General features: G+C 40.3%; 1 protein-coding gene across 1 annotated transcript in view; it reads left to right on the top strand.

Annotated features, from left to right (window-relative positions):
• The first annotated feature begins 14,393 nt into the window (after window positions 1-14,393).
• Window positions 14,394-17,496, top strand: part of pnoca (prepronociceptin a) — a 28,823-nt gene continuing 25,720 nt past the window's right edge. Inside the window, exon 1 of the mRNA XM_086298295.1 lies at window positions 14,394-14,460. The gene's annotated coding sequence lies outside the window, so the exon portion shown is untranslated. The remainder of the gene's footprint in view (window positions 14,461-17,496) is intronic.

Raw genomic sequence — 17,496 nt, forward strand, 5'->3', positions numbered from 1 at the left:
GCCTTTTAATGACAAAATCAAACAAGAAAACAACAACAAAAAAACAACAATAAAAAGTGAAGTCTGGGGTTTCATTTCTTGTTTATGGTCGTTCAACATAAATCAGTGGTGTATGGTTCAGACCACTAGAGGATGCCCTGCCTCAAGATGTGGCAGCACTAAAGGTGAGGCACTGGAGAACAGACAAGACCTTGCTGAGCTGATTTTATGGTTTCTTTTGTCTCTACTAACTCTAACTTTGTATGAGAAAATTTTTAAATTATATGACCTTCACAATCAGAATAAGCTAACAAGATCTGTCGGTCTGCAACTATCAGAAGGTCAGAGTAAATGCAAAATTGTAAGTAGCAATACTGACAATTTTTACTAGGACAACCATCATCTGTTGTCGTTACTAGCATCTCAAAGACTTTTCTTTTTTCCTTGTTGTTAATGCCTCATAGAATACATGTACCACGGTGCTGAAGGAAACACACACCTAAAGCATCGCTAAAAATGACATTTAGAAATGAAATCTGTGAAAAAGATGCTGTACTAAATGGAGATTATGTAACTCCAATGCTGAGTTCTCAAAGATTGTGAATTACCAGGTGACTCTTTCAGCCAACTACCTGTCAAATGTAAGTAAGTGCATGGAAGTGACAGGACCTCCAACTTGTCTTATGCTCTGATGAAGGCCATGAGGCTGAAATGTTATATTGATTGACAACCACTATGATCATTTTGACACTTGTAACACTTTAATCATAATGAAATAAATCAGATGTACAGGAAACATTTTATTACACCAACTATTTTACCATAAAACTCAGCAAAGCCAAAGTTGCGTGATCAGACTGGTAAAATGGGAAACTTGCTGAAGGGCATTTATATGACCTTCTGATGATGATCTCCTCTCTCCCCTCTTTCTCATTAGCTGCCTGAGGTTTCATTATGTTTTATAAATCATATGAATGCTAACACAACAATGAACACAAAATGATACGAAAAGGTTGTTTTGCTTTTTTTTTTTTTTTTTTTAAGTTTTTTTTTATCCTATTTTTTGTCTGTTATTGATTTTTGTATGGCTTTGGTATTTTTGTGTCTCTTCTCCGTTTTTCTCAAGTCATATTTTGTCTGCATAACCATCTTAATTGCTAGTTGTTTGATTATTCGGCTTTATTTGTTGTGTTTTTATCACTGTGGTAATTTTGTGTCTCTTTTTAAAAAATTTTTTTATTGTCTTTGGCAATTTTGTGTTTCTTTTTTCCTTTTCTTGTGTCTCATCATTGTCTAATCTTTTGTAGTTGTTTTGCGCTTCTTTGTAATTGTTAATGTTATGGTGGTCTCTTTATGTCCATTTGTAATTGTTTTGCTTCACTGTCTCATCATTTTGTATCTCTCTGCAGTTTTTCTGAATCCCTCTGTCATCATTTAATTGACTCTCCAATAACATGCTAGCCCAGGAAGCATGCGTTACACAGAATTCATTGTGACCTTTTATAATTGTGATGTATAATAGAAAATCAATTGATAAATAAGTATAAGAAAACACAGGACTTATTGTTTATTATTCTCAGTTAAAAGGCGTGCGTATGTTTCATTTTTAGCACTCTGCTCCACTATTCCATCCGTTCACTTTGCCACTCATATGACGTATGTGTCTACGTAAATGCTAAGCAGGAGTGACTGAGTAGATGTCAAATGATTACCGAAACAAACCCCTCCTCTTATACGTAGGAGAACTGGAAATAGCAGACACAAGAAACAGAAGAGGTGGGAGTCAGAGGAGAAGAGGAGACAAGGATGGACAAGGACAAGGACCCTACTTAATGTCCTACCCGTCTGTTTACTTATTTACTTACTTATTTTACAGAAAGAAACTAGGAGGGCCAAGAATGATTAAGACCACTAAGGGGTTTTCTTAGGCAAAGGGCAGGAGTTTTAAAGAATATTAAAACACTCCTACTGTGTACATTTTTCAGTTCAAATCAACACCTTCCATTTAGGGCAATGAGGAATGAAAGGTCAGGGGTCAGCTGACTTCCTGTCAGCTGGGAAGAGACCACAGAGAAAAATAATTCACATTTTATAACTGAGTTTTCAGAGGTTTGTTTGGTTATTTCTACTGCTGGTTCTTCAATAAAGAAAAGGCTCTTAAGGCAAGCTAGTCAAAGTTCACAGCAGAAATTATGGCAGCATACTGTATGTAGTTTTTGAGCTTTCCTGTCTCCCTTGAAATTTACTTATAAGCTTCCTTTGTGTTTTGTGTTGTCTCACTTCTTTTAGCATTTACTGTAGTTATAACCTTTTTCTGTAAACCCGGTACAAATTGACAGAGTTATTAAGGGCAAAATGTTAACTATAACATCCAAGCTGCCATGTTATCAACTCTGAAACTGTAGGCTACACAGTCACACTCCTGTTTTAACCTAAACGCAAGCTTTTTCACAGTAATCTTGTTTCTTTTATTGCTGAGAACGATATGAATGTCTCAACTTACTTTCACACCAGTCTGTCATATATCACCAAAAACAAATGCTACAGAAGAAGTCAGCCGCCTATCATCAACAGGAAGTACAGTATCATCTTGGGACTACAGATATTAGATTGATACATTTGTGTCCTGCATTAATTCACTGTGTGAGGTAGATTTTGTCAAACTGTTTCATTGTTTCTTCTCCCAGCTTTAGGTGAAATCGCTTGAAATGTCCAAAGCAACCTGAAAAGGATGATGGACATCTGTAGGAAATGATGCTTTCACCAGTGTTTCTTTGGCTTTGTGTGTGTGTGTGCCTGGGTAAACATGAGCGTGGTGATTTGAGTGATAAGAGAGGAGGGTGGAGGGGGAAGGACTGACTCCTTATCTGTTCCTTTGTTAAGATGACATGATTGCAGTAATTGTTCCGGCCACTAATCAGGCCAGTGCAGGAGATGGTTTGTGTGTGTGTTTGTTTGTATGTTCCTGCTTTGTGTGTGTTTTCATTGTGCGTGATGATTAGTTGAGAGATGGGTGTTGGAGATTCTCACAAGCATACCTGTTGTATTTTGGCGTACACAATAGGTATTCGAGGAACCTGATTGGGTCATGATTTCCAATTGTGCAATAATAATAAATAAAGTAGTTTTTGTACATTTAAGGGTACACCAATATCAGGTATTTTTATTCTTGTGCTTTGTACCTTATTGGCAGTAGCGCTGAATTGTGGTGAAAACTGTTCTTTTATTTATGTTTTAAAAAAGCTCCTTTTTTTGTTTTTTAACGTTAAAATTTTTTTCAAATGGTTCATGAATTAGTCCAAGTGTGCTTGGCCTACACTCCAAAAAATGGGTGGTTGTTACATTTACAAGACTCTTAACAAGTAATTTGAACAAAAATAATTTCATGTTTCTATGGTGAACGTAATTAAATCATGTAGGATCTGCATGAAATTAAACAACTTATCTTTATTTATTCTTGTTGAGATTACATGATACAATGTAGCAAGAGTGGTTAGAGTGGTTGCCTGGACTCGTGAGAGTCCAAGATCACGTGAGATTTCAAACCACAGCAGAATCACTGGGGATATAAGAGGCAGAAAAGCATACACATGTGTATACTATTGCTATTTATTATGGTTTAACCTGCCAAAGATGAGGTTAAACCACAAACAACCTTGATAAACCTTGATAAAGACAAGAGGATGGTTGGAGTGACAACTATGTGAAAGTTATTATAAATCTATTAAAGTTTTATGTTAACCAGACTTTATTGAAAACTCAAAAAAAAAGAACTCTTTAAATGAACTTAAAATAATAATGGAAAGGATTTCCACATTAACAAATGGCTTTCTATTAGCATTAAGTATTTTTATTGGACTAACGTAATTTGCATGAGTTGGATCAGCTCCAACTCAAATACATTAAGTTGAAATAACAGAGCTGCATAATGCTAAAATTAAGCAATTTAATTGTATGGAAATCCGTTCCATGATTTTTTTTAATGTTCATTCAAAAGTTATTTTTTGAGTGTAGTGTTCTGATATAGCACCTCAGAATCAAGAAGAAACAGTTCACCTGATGTGCCTTTTACTGCTTGGGAACATACAGTTACCAGCCACTTTGTTAGGTACACCTGTTCTGTTGTTTGTTAACACAAATATTTAAGCAGCCAATCACATGTCAGGAACCCAGTGCATTTACGGAGATATTTTCTTGGCACAAACTGGGCTTCTTAGTACCAACTGATCATTTAAATACCACAGCCTACCTGAGTAGCCCGAGTATTGTTGGTGATCAAGCCCATCCTCTGATGACCTCAGTGCACCCATCTTCTGATGGCTGCAGGATAACCTGCCATGTCAAAAAGTACAAATCATCTCAAACTCGTTTGTTAAACATGACAGTGAACCCAGTGTCCTCAAATGGCCTCTCACAGTCACAAATTCTCATAGAGGAACTTTTGGATGAGGTGGAACGGGAGATTTGCATCATAAATGTGGAGTCAACAAGTCAGCAGCAATCATGTTAATATGGATCAAAATATCTGAAGAATGTTTCAAGCATCTTATTGCATCTATGCCACAAATAAATAAGGCAGGTCTGAAAGCAATTGAAGGTTCAACCCTGCACATCGGTGTATATAGGATTGTACCTAATATAACACTGGTGGGGTTGTTGTCTTCATTTAGATGCACTGCTCTGGCCTACAGCTCCCATAGAGAGACACCCTGTTTTAAATGTTTTTAGATTTTAGTCGGTTGCTTAGGTTGCTCATGGGCATGGTGATAGTTGTTACTAAAAATCAGGAGGGCATTACACATTCTTTCTCCCTGTGCAGGGTGTGATAATGTGATGTATTAAATGGTTCACATACTCTGGACATTAACCAGTAATCCTTGTTTCCTGGGCTGTCTGCAGCAGACATCTAGCACTCGCAGCAGGTTACAGGAGCCAGCTGGTGATTGGAGTGCTGCTGGGTTGAATTCCCAAAAGAATCCGGGAAGTCCAGGCGGGATAGAGACATCATTGAGTGGTGCTACCCTCCAGCAGTGAACCACACACATGAGCACGCACTCTCTTCAGAGCTTTTGTTAAATGATGTTTCACATTGAAAACTGTTTGTACTTTTTAGCCCCGAGGCGATCTCTAGACTCACTCAATTAAGGCCGAAATAAAGGCTGTGTGAGACTCTTGCTGCGTCAAAAACCACTCCCTCGTTAAAGTGCACTGCGTTTATCGATTTTATTTCAGTGTCTGGATGATTTATGTGTCAGTCATCCGCTATATTATGCCTTAAAAATTAAACTATTAAAAATCACGTCATGTCCTACTTTCTGTGAATGTTATACGGTCCTCAAAAATGACAGCACCAACTTTCAGTGATAATGAATGATAAATTTGCTAGAAGACTGTTTAGTGTTGTTATAAAGAAAGTAAGAATAGATGAAAAGGAATAATTTTGGATATAGCTATGTACACTATGTGGTCAGTGTTGATAAATGTCTGAATCATCTGACATTTTGGTTAACTCCATTCAGTGAACTAGTGAGAGTGGATTATATAGAGAATATAGCATATAGAGAGTGAACGAGTGGATGGTCTCAGACGTCCTTACATAAAGGGCTTTAAGTCCACATTATTCTGACACAAACCAGTTTTGGCTGTCACTCCCAAGCTCAGGAAGCTCAGGAAGAGCATTCAGTGACGTTTAACATCCGGACACGACCTGACCTGGAGTATGTCCATCTGCAGACAGTCACGACCTGAGAGATGTGATGTCAGTTACACGTGGCAGTGCATCAGAGCCTCCCACACTTTGCAAACCCACACCAAAAGACTCTAACCAACCAAAACTTAATAGGATCTCAATGGTCGCTTAATATAATTGTCTTTATTGCCTCTGTGGAAGCCACGGTGGATGGTAGGGATGCAGTTATTGCTGGATGTGACCTAATGGGTGGGGTGGGTAGAGGTATGAAGCTAAAAGCCGAATTCTGGCAGGAGACATCAGAGATTGCACTTTATGGCCTTGGTGGCGGGGATCCATGGCAGAAGATGGCCGTCCATTACAGTGAGCTCTATTAGGTTAATGACTTTAGCGGTTTTATGGGCATGAGCTCATTACTTAGACAGGCCAATCTAATCATCAGCCGCACCAATGACCATGGACATAGCAAACTGGTTTGTGGGTAAAAATGGACCCGAGGGTGTTCCCTGTACAGCCTGGGAGATATTGTGGTTTCTGTGTTGTAGCTCTAGCCATAATTAAGTTGATTCACCTGTACATTCATACATACATCCTGTACTGCATTGTACTTGTATGAGGCTTTATAATATCTTTGATACCTGCATTCTAATTTTGATCAACTCAGAACCAGATTAAGCTACCCAATAGTTTTATTCCAATACACTGAGGTCAGTAAGTATTTGGACAATAAAACCATTTTTCCTCTGTTGTCCATTACAGCGGATGTGATGGGAGACCAGAATATAGATTAAATTAAAGGGATTTAATAAATGTATTGCATTAACTGTTTGGGGACATTGTTTAGGACATTTTCTGAGGCTCAAAAGTTATTAGATATGCAGTTTCATGTTCAGGGGAGGGCTGTTTGCTCATTATTCCACCACAAATTAAGCAGATAAAAGATCTCCAATTGATTTCAAATGTTGAATTTGTGTTTTGTTGTTGTTCGCTGGGAATCTTAAAGTTCCAAGGGAATGTCAATGCAAGTGAAGGAGGCCGTCATTTAGCTGGAAAACATAAATAAATGAATAAATAAATATGAGAAATAGTAAATCCTCTAGGAGTTCCCAAATCAGCAGTCTGGTACCGCCTTAAAACTGAATGCACTGGCCAGCTCTGCAACACAGAAAGACCTGAAAGGAATTTCTTTCTTTGGTTCATCTTGCAAAATGAAAAAAGCTGTTAATGAGGTAAGTACGGCATTGCCAAAGTCTACAATCAAGGCAAAGAAATACGACATTGGTCAACAGCCAAGTCAGTCACCTGATCTCTAACCAACAAAAGATGCTCATGAGTTACTGGAGACCCACAAAGAAGCAGCAACTGAAGGTGGCCACAGTAAAAAGCATCAGTACAGCATTTGGTGGTGTTGCTGAGCCCTGGGCTTCAGGTACCTTTAACTGTAAATGATTTTCACCCAAGTATTACATTTTTTTTATATATTTTACAATTATTTCAGTTAAGAGTGTCTCTGGAGTACCGTCTAAATATAAATTTGATTCAATTTGCATTTTAGACAATTCAAAAAAAAAATAAAAAATTGGTTTATATGCACTGGCTTTGCGGACCTTTTGGATGTATACATGTCTATAATTGTGAGTGGATGTGTTTTGCGTAGATGCCCATGAACAGGCAGGCAGACAGTGATGAAAAACAGCAGCAGTATCATGATCAGCTCTTCCTGCATTGACTCATCAGGCCGATGCTTCCTGGGTCTGCAGTGTTCAATAGGGAGCTGCAGGAGTTTGTTTGGTTCATCTCACACATCAACCACTGACAGGGTTATTTTAAACCCACGGTTTGATGGTACACAGTGGTCTAGAAGTTACGGAACAGGCATGTGGTGGTCAGGGTAGGAGCAGAGCGTCACAGCAACTGATTTAATCTAGAACCACATAAAGTGGGTCATTTAGCGCTTTGGCAACTTGCATTAAAAAGTAATTAATAAATGTAATTGGCAGAATGTTCTGTTGTTTCTTAGGCTGCAGCCTGTTGTTCTTTCCAGCTGATGCCATAGAAATACAAAGTGGCGGCTTGACAAATTGTGCTAATGCATCAGTATCAAAAACTACAGTTGATTGAATGGTGGCAAGAGGTGTCACGGTTGACGCTGGCCAACCGTGGGGATGTGAGGAAGGAGGACCCAAATGCTGGACTCTGTGTGCTTAGCAATGCGTTTATTTACAGTGAAATGGAAAATAACAATAAATCCTCACTGCGTTTCCGACTCCCGTGACGTGTCCTCTTCCCAGTGTCAGTGTTTCTTGTCCCCGCTCCTCAGTGTCTGAGCACCCCGTGCTCGCTGACCTCTCGTCTCCACGCTTCTCCTGTGGGAGATAACAAACAGGCAGCCGTAAGACACACACAATGCGGCAGACTAACCGTACTGAATGGCCAAGAGACTAAAGTGAAGTCACGCAATGATCCAGCGTTGGAGAGAGCTCCACCGCACTCTTAAGTTGTAGACCAGGTGCTCTCAGAAACACCGGCATCCACACACACACACACACACACACACACACACACACACACACACACACACACACACACACACACACACACACACACACACACACACATACTTGCAAGCAGGGAGAACGAGGGACAGCACTCCAAAAACACACATGTCCATAACTGCTCAGGGACCCTGGGTCGCTCAGACCCAGGGTCCCTGACAAGAGGCTAGTTCTGGAATCTAGTCCATCACCACTTCCATGTTAAAATTATTAACTTTAGAGCCAAAAAACAAGCAAGAAAACAAACAAAACCTTTTTGCAACCATATACAAAAAAAGCTCAATAAGGATGACGTTTGTTTGGTTTTTTTTGAGTCAGTTACCTTTTTTCAGAGCTTAAAGTTATAAATCATTAGGGGGATGTCAGCTGTGAATGATGGCTGTGGTGATTGTCTATCAAACTTCACCTCAGCACAATCACGACTGAGCCGGACCTCTCACTTGTGTTTGTTGTGTTTATAGCTTTTACCTGGAGTTATGTGACAAACTATTAAGACTGCTGTGAGGTTAATTTCACTAGCAGTCCATCCAAAAAAGTCTGCTTTATACAGTTCAGGGTCATAGGGAGCTGAAACCCATACCAGTGGTCATAGGTCAAGAGGTAGGGTACACCATCGGCAGGTCACCAGTATAAAGCTTCGATCCTACTCTGTTGTGGACATGGACACAAACAGCGAGACGTGGAGATTAAGTAGTCTTTCCCCTTATACTTATTTGAAGTTTCTTTTAAGCCCATTGCCTAGATGATGTGTCTGTATCTTCACAAAAACAGCCAGACATGCAAACATCTGCACAGATATTTGCCCTCATGTAATGATGAAATTTATGCCACTCACATCCAAGAGGAATCACAAATGACAATAAAAGATTAACACACAAAAAGAAAGACAGCGTTCACAGTCACATTTAGACATTTGTTTAATTTGTAGTTAAAAAACACACGTCTTTGGACTGTAGAAGTAAACCAAACATGCACGGAACAAAGCCCCCAGCTGGTTGATGAATTTAAATCAGTGACCTTAAAGCTGTGAGTGAAAAGTGCTAACCTCTACATCACTGTGCATCCTATTTCTAGCATTTACAGTTTCACTTTTTTTGCATTCTATTTCCCACAAATTATGTGCATGTGCATGCAGCTCATGGATTCTACTTTGCAATTCAAATAGTCAAATAGTCACTTTTGAAAGAAAAAAAATGAACATGCTGATGGCTAAAACGCTAACACTGAGGCTTTAAAACGAGTCCATGAACCAGTGGGTGATACCATGTTGTCTACATTAATCTTTCATATACTTGACTTGCTGTCACATGTAAATTTATAAATATTTTAGCAGTAACTTCATATTGTGGAACATATGCGCAATATTTGAAGGCTGCGTGAGTTTGAACAGCATAAGCAAAGGTGTTTACAGTACTGTTGTAACGTTTATAGTAATTTGACTGATTTGTCACTGTTAGTTTAAGGGCAGTAGTCATTAATAATTTATCGATAATGTTGTCTTCATGTATTACTTGCTAAATTTCACTTTTATACTCTAGTGAGAAGTTGGAAAGCCACAACATCTCATACAACATTTTCTATAATGAGGCAGTTACAGCTGGCTAAAAACACAAAGAGATTTTTTGTCAGTTTTCTTGATTGTGTATCTAACTTTGGGTTGCGGGGGATGGCGCCTTGATGAGCTGTCACAGGGAAAGAGAATGGGCACACCTTGGAAATAGACACAGAGACACAAATGGACTAGCTTTATCCTCAGTCATCCACACCCACCACCAATTTCGAACCTCCAATTATCCCAAGATGAATGTTTTTGCAGGTTTGTTTTGGTACAAAACTGGAGTAAACCCTCATGATCACCAATGTAATGTGCAAAAAACAAATTCTGACGCAGACTTTTAAACCCAGAATATTTCTGCTGTGAAGAAAAGGTGCTAACCGTTGCACTATTGTCCAAATTAATGATTTTTACTACAATTACTTGAAGACATTGTTTGAGCTTTAAAATCCAAGTCAGTTTTTCATTTTTAGACTGTTTTCATGCTTTAAAGAGGCTTTAACTGTAGATTAGGTGCTCAGTGCCGCTTACCAAACTCAGGCTGTGGCCGCTATGTGTGCGTGCATGTGGGAGTGTGCGTACTTGAATCTGTGCATGATTGCAAGTCAGTGAGTGTTTTGCGTGCGTGAGTGTGTTAGACAGCAGAGACATGACAGAAGTGAAGCTTCCAGGGAACACTGGTAGATAACAGAGTGTTTCTGTTCTCCGCTCTACTGAATACCAATCACTTTCCCTTTCAGATAAAACCCAGAGGAATGAAAACAGACTGGAGAATGTGTGAATGTGTGTGTGTGCTTATAACTCCATGAAGGGCTGTGTGACAAAGAAGCATTTACTATTTTAAAAGTATTAAATATTTCTAAAGTATTGCTGAACCAGCTGTCCTTGAGTCACTTTTCTCATTTTTATTTGGATTGACCCTCAGGTAGAAGTAAAACCCTGCAAACCACTAGGTTGTGTATCTCTAAGTCCCTGATGCTTTGGCCTTCTGTCCACATCCAGATTTCTTAGCTAATGGTTATGACCTCTATTAGTGCCCCTTTTTTCACAGACTCACCTCTTCCGTCCTTCTTCACGTTTCGCTCTCCTCCTGTTCTGTTCCCGGCTCTTCCTGCTTCTTGAACGAACACTTTCTTTTCAGCTATCTGCTCCTCCTGAACCTCATTTTGCCAACATCAACACAGCATCGAGAGCTTATGACACAACAGTGAGGTGACAAATGGCACATAAGATTTTGTAGATATAACTTAAAAGATTGCAGCATATCATGATGTTGCTACAAGAAATACGCTTTTACTTTCTTTAGCTGTATCTGTAAAGCTGTAAAGTCCACAAGATGTCATCTAGTAGGAAAAATAATTTACAATACTTATATAATATTATGATAATGGCTGGGAATAATAGAAAGAATAATGTGTAAGACTCTAGAATTGTTCCTCCTGGCAAATAATTCATGCAAGAGCATGTTTTTAACAGAAAGACAGAGGTCAATTAGAAGCCTTACTGTTATGATTAAAATTGATTTGATTAATTTACTGAGCCCAAATCTTCCCCAGTTCTATCAGTTAACATATCTAAACTTGAACATTATACTGTTTGGTGTGAAAGAGAAAAAGAAAACTAGAAGAGAGGAAAAAAGTAATTTGTAGATATGGTCAAGGAAATGACTACAAGATCACTCTGAAACAGCCTCAAGTCCCTATTGCCAATTCTGCAGGGTTCTCTGCCTGGGAGGGATGTGAGATGGGCAAATGAACTGAATCATTTCTTCAACAGATTTGATTCAACCATGAGACAGTCTACAACATCGGCTGCAGACTCACCCACCCCCACTGCTGCTGTTCCACCTCTGACACCTCAGACACTTCACACCTCCTCTATCCACCCCCAACAACAGCATCCAATACACACTCAACACAAGGCTCCAGCCTGTCTCTCTCAACCACTCAGGTTAGGAGGGAACTGAGGAGGATTAATGGCAAGAAGGCAGCGGGCCCAGATGGCATCAGCTCGAGGGTCGTCAGGTCCTGCGCGGACCAACTGTGTGGGGTGATGGAGCACCTCTTCAACCTGAGCCTGAGGTTGGGAAGAGTCCCACAGCTCTGGAAAACCTCCTGTGTTGTACCAGTGCCAAAGACTTCACGCCCCAAGGACCTCAACAGCTACAGGCCGGTGGCTCTGACATCCCACCTGATGAAGACCCTGGAGCGGTTGGTCCTGGCTCAGCTTCGGCGCCTAACAAGCTCATCACTGGACCCACTTCAGTTTGCCTACCAGCCTGGCATTGGAGCGGATGATGCCGTCATTCACCTCCTACATCGTTCCCTCGCTCACCTGGAGACCGCTGGAAGCACTGTGAGAATCATGTTCTTTGATTTCTCCAGTGCCTTCAACACTATTCTTCCCTCGGTTCTGAAGGACAAGCTGGAGAACTCTGGAGTGGACCATCACCTCACTACCTGGATTTTGGACTACCTCACCGACCGACCACAGTATGTGAGGACTCAGGGCTGTGTGTCGGACAGGGTCGTCTGCAGTACGGGGGCCCCACAGGGAACGGTTCTGGCTCCGTTCCTCTTCACCATCTACACTGCAGACTTCTCCCACAATTCCACCCAGTGCTTCCTGCAGAAGTTCTCTGATGACTCTGCAATAGTCGGCCTCATCACTGATGGGGACGACAAGGAGTACAGAGGACTGACTCAAGACTTTGTGGACTGGTGCCAGCTGAACTACCTCCAGATCAACGCCAGTAAAACCAAGGAGCTGGTGGTAGACTTCCGCAGGCACAAGCATTCTCCACTGCAACCACTGAACATCCAGGGTATGGACATTGAGGCTGTGGACAGCTACAGGTACCTTGGTGTTCATCTGAACAACAGACTGGACTGGACTCATAACTCAGACGCCCTCTACAGGAAAGGGCAGAGCAGGCTGTACCTGCTGCGGAGACTCAGGTCGTTTGGGGTGGAGGGCCCACTCCTGAAGACCTTCTATGACTCTGTGGTGGCTTCTGCTATCTTTTATGGTGTGGTCTGCTGGGGCGGCAGCATCTCTGCTGGGGACAGGAAGAGACTGAACAGGGTGATCCGAAGGGCCAGCTCTGTTCTAGGATGCCCTCTGGACCCAGTGGAGGTGGTGAGTGACAGGAGAATGGCGGCTAAGCTGTCATCCCTGTTGGACAACGTCTCCCACCCCATGCAGCAGACTGTGACAGCACTGAGCAGCTCCTTCAGTGGGAGACTGCGGCACCCACGGTGTGGGACGGAGAGATTTCGCAGGTCTTTCCTCCCCACTGCTGTCAGACTCCACAACAAAGACTTTAACTGAACAAACACACACATCCACACATGTGCAATAACACTAAGTGCAATAATCTTTTCTGGCATCGTTGTATTTTTACTCAGTTGTATATAGCATTCGTATTCTATTTTTATCTTATTGTATATTTTTATTCTATTTTATTCTACTGTATATAGTATATTATTTTATTCTATTCTGTACAGCTGTGTACTGTATTTATTCTTATTGTATTCTAATTTTTGCGTCATAACTTTTGCACTGTCCACTTCCTGCTGTGACAAAACAAATTTCCCACGTGTGGGACTAATAAAGGTTATCTTATCTTATCTTATCTTATCTTATCTTCATGGTACCCTTCCTAACGTCTCTGTGTATGGCCAAAAGCCAGAAACTGATCCAAAGTGGCAAAAAATGGAGGAATAACAGTGGATCATGGTAGGATTTTTGCTTTCTGAACAAAATTGGGCACTGTGGAGAAACTGGACTCGAGAAGACCCCATTTTTGAGAGACACACATGACAAAGCCTGACTGGAGTTTGCTGAAATGCATCTTGACAAGTCACAATGCTTCTGGGAGACAGCTTTCAAAGAAAGGAACATTGCCCTCAACATGAAATACTATGGAGGCAGCTCGAAAGACTGTTTTGAATGTGTGAAGGGCTCAGTGAAATCAGACCAGAGAGAGAGAAACATGCTCCCCAAAGCTCTGACCCAATCAATGACTGTGGGAACATGAACCAAAACATAAGTGTGAAAGGATCCAAGAACTGATGGGTAATGAATTGCCTCAGTAAATGACTTGCTATACATCCTGATCTGAAAATGCATAAAATGAAAAGATCAAACCTGAGAATTTTTGTAGTTCATTGAAAAACAACTACTGCTTCTGTCAATGGATACTTCATTTCACTTTTTGTATCATATATTAAGAATGCAAAGTGCTGTACTGTAACTTTTACCATTAAAAAAAAAAAAAGTCAATTTTTAAAAAAACGTATCTTTTATTCCTTCCAAATTGTGCATTCATGTACAGAAATCATGTTTTCTTCTTTCTTCTCCTTTTTACATTTATATTTATGGTGAAATTAGTAAATATGACCAAATAAACTAAAATGAATCATTTCCAGTTGTTTAAGAGGACATATTATTTAGTTATTTCCTCACTCTCTTGCTTAGACTTGCCTCCTGGGTTGAGAACTGTTGCTGGTAAGCATGCCACCTCAAACTTCCACCTCAGCCTATTAATAGAGACCTTCAGCTCTATCACTGATCTGTCTCCATCCAGATAAGGAGCTCTTTGGCCGGGGAGGGAGCAAATCAAACCATTTGACGTAAATTTCCCGGTTGGGTCCCTCAAGCCGATTTATCTTGGAACTGAGGTGTGTGTTAAATTCCTTCTCTTTCTCTGACTAAGCGTCCTCCTTTTATTCACCTTATTTTCTGCATTACTCCTTAAATGAACAACCTCTGGCTAGATAATTGACACTCTGACCATTGACCAGCAGATGACTTTTTGCAATGAATTATGGGTCTTGCATTTTGTTTACAGCGCTATCACAGCTCTCAGTCATCTTTAATTTCTTAGATGCAATGGGCCATCACAAGACAATGATGGAGAAATATATTTATTCAACCATCTGCTCGTGAGTTCAACCCGATGTGGCCATTACGGTGTGGCTTTTAAAGGCTGATAAATCAGCCATTGCAGAGAAGTGAAATTGAACTCTAATTGGCCCCAACCCTAATATCTTCTGCTAAATAAAAGCCAGTCACCAAAGCTGTAGGTGGAGTTTTCATTATCATTTGTCCGCTTGTCTGTTTGTTTTTTTTATCTGTCTGTCAGGCAAAATTACCACGACACGGTTGGTGAAAGTTAGTAGAGAGGCGGAGCTCACTAGCAGAGGCACTGTCAGAGCATCCTTTTAGTTCAGAATTACTCAGAAATTTGCAAAATTTCACTGAAAGCAGCTGAAATAAGTCTAGATGCCACGATTTGGCTATGTGGCAGGTTAGGCAGAACTCACACTAGAAAACACACAGCGTGAGTGGACGACAAGACAATGAGCAGAGGGAGACTGACAACATAAATACACAGAGGATATGAGGGAACAGACCACAGGTCTGAAACTAGTCTGACTGATGAGAAAACTGAACACAACGTGCACAGGACGAGAGACTATGAAAGTAAGACAGGGCGTACACAGGGATATAGAGACATGGAGACAAACGACAGACTGGAGAGACAAAGAAATGAAGCGGAGAGAACACTCAGAGAAACCAGCCATAAAGAACATTAACAGATGAGTGAGGCTCAATCACAAAACTCATGATAACCTAAAAAATAACATTCAGACACGATGATCTCCTCCTTTCAAAAAAATACAAATCCAGACAAAAAACGATCATGACACTGGAATTATTTTAGCTAAGCAATGGTTGTTTTCTACTAAGAGTTATTTAAGAAATTATGTACACCAGAGGTTTTTGCAGTGAACACTTGATCAGGTGTAATGCTGGTAGTGGCAAGAGGACCATTAGGCCTAATAGAAAGTGTCTAAATTAGACATGAAAGAATAACTGTGGTCTGCAGTGGACAGGAAAGGGGCAGTCTCGGTAACCTTTCTGACACATTGGAGGGTAGGAAAATGACATGGTCTGACGTCTTGCAGAATGAATCACCTCTGTGACATTTGGTCCACAGAGAGGTTTTTACATGTGCTGTGAAACGCCCCCAGAGCGGCAACCAAACAAAATCATGGCTCGGAAAAGAAAAGAAGAAAAATTTTAAGATTGTTTTTAACCTCCTAAAACACAACAGCAACATATTTTACTTTTTGCTACTTTACCTGGTTTGGGAGCATAAAATCCATGTGCAGCCTGGTGTTATGAAATGGTATTCAAGTAGCTACTTAGCTACTGTCTTAGCTAAACATTTTCCTATTGATGAACAACATGCTAACCAATTCCCTAGCGCAGCACAAACTGAAACTGAGCTGCGTTGCCAGGAAAAATCAGTAAAGTGTCATTTTATGGCTAATATGTGGGGCCTAAAAGAACATGCGCACACGTGTTGTTTTCATTTGGTTGGTTTTAATCTCTTTTAAATAGATTTAAAACTTTGCTCATTCTATACGCTGATGCCCTGTTCACCCTTCACCTAATCGATGCATTGTTCCTTCAAGACACAAATTTTTAACAAAAGAATGTCTCCCCTCCCTCATGAACCTATTTCCCACTGAGGCTTTTTGCGTAAAAGTCGATGAATTGTTTTAACCAGGTCTCGATTGGATTGGGTCTCTGAGCGTCTGGCGGGGAGAAGATAAGACCCGTTATCTCTTTCTGCAACCTCTCTCTGTCCTCCCCATGAGTGGACAGGTAGATGGGGGAAAGTGAATAAAAGAGATGGAAGACAAAATCAACAGAGATGTAGTTAATAATGGTCTTAATATTAAAAAGCTCCCGGTCTTATGAGAGCTCCACTGGCTGAAGTTAAGATTGTGCTTTTTAGTGGCCTACTCAGTATAAGTGAACAAGAATGCAGACAACGTTGTTACCAAGACTTCCTGTTGCCACTTCCTGCAAGAGGTCAGAAAATTCATTCCAAAAATGGACATTTAATAATTTATCCCAAGCATTTTTCTCTGTCATACCAACACTGCAGGTTCTCCTTGATGTGTCAATGCCATTCTTTTTTGCTGATGATGTAACTAGCCTTGCAGTGCATTCTAGTACTGTTGTATTTTATTTTGAGAACTGGATAGTCTAGTTGCCTACTTAAGTGGTTTGCTTGCATAAAGTGGAGTTTTAGGCAAATCAGAGTTATCAGGTGTGACTTGAAGCCTGTGAAAACAGAATGAAAACAGATTTAGCAGTTGCACAGTTCATCTAGCCTCACCTTTTGTTTTCAGAAGGAGGTTGGAGTTTGAATAGCGGGACTTAATGTAAGACAAAGTTTAGAAAGAAGCTTCTATCTTGGAGTTGATCTGAAATCCAGGAGCAGAAAGCCTATGAGAGGCATTTGTCCAAGTGCAACAATGCGACGGAGAAGCCGTCTGTCAATCACCTATCATAAGCCTCTCCAATGGAGGGAAGCAGTACAGTCCATAGAGTGCAAAACACACCTGTGGACACGTATCATTACTTACATGGCAGAAAACATCACATGCATTGATTTTCTTTGGAAGGGCAATGGTGGGGGAAGCAATTGGTCTATTATCTAACATAGAAGTAATAAAAAGATAAAATACCAAACTTGATACTACTAACACACTGTATTGATCTAGATTTAAATCTGTTTATTTGCGGCATTAAAATAAAAAATCACTATCTCCAGTAGATAAATACATTATTTAAATTTTCATAAAATCCTATAACATAGACAGGTGAGGCACACAAGGTTTTGTTTTTTTTTTACA

This window comes from Aulonocara sp. 'chitande type north' Nkhata Bay, linkage group LG1, assembly GCF_057382095.1.
Source record: "Aulonocara sp. 'chitande type north' Nkhata Bay isolate Kocher_YH1m ecotype deep benthic linkage group LG1, A_spYH_male_GT1.1, whole genome shotgun sequence".
Lineage (NCBI taxonomy): Eukaryota > Metazoa > Chordata > Actinopteri > Cichliformes > Cichlidae > Aulonocara > Aulonocara sp. 'chitande type north' Nkhata Bay.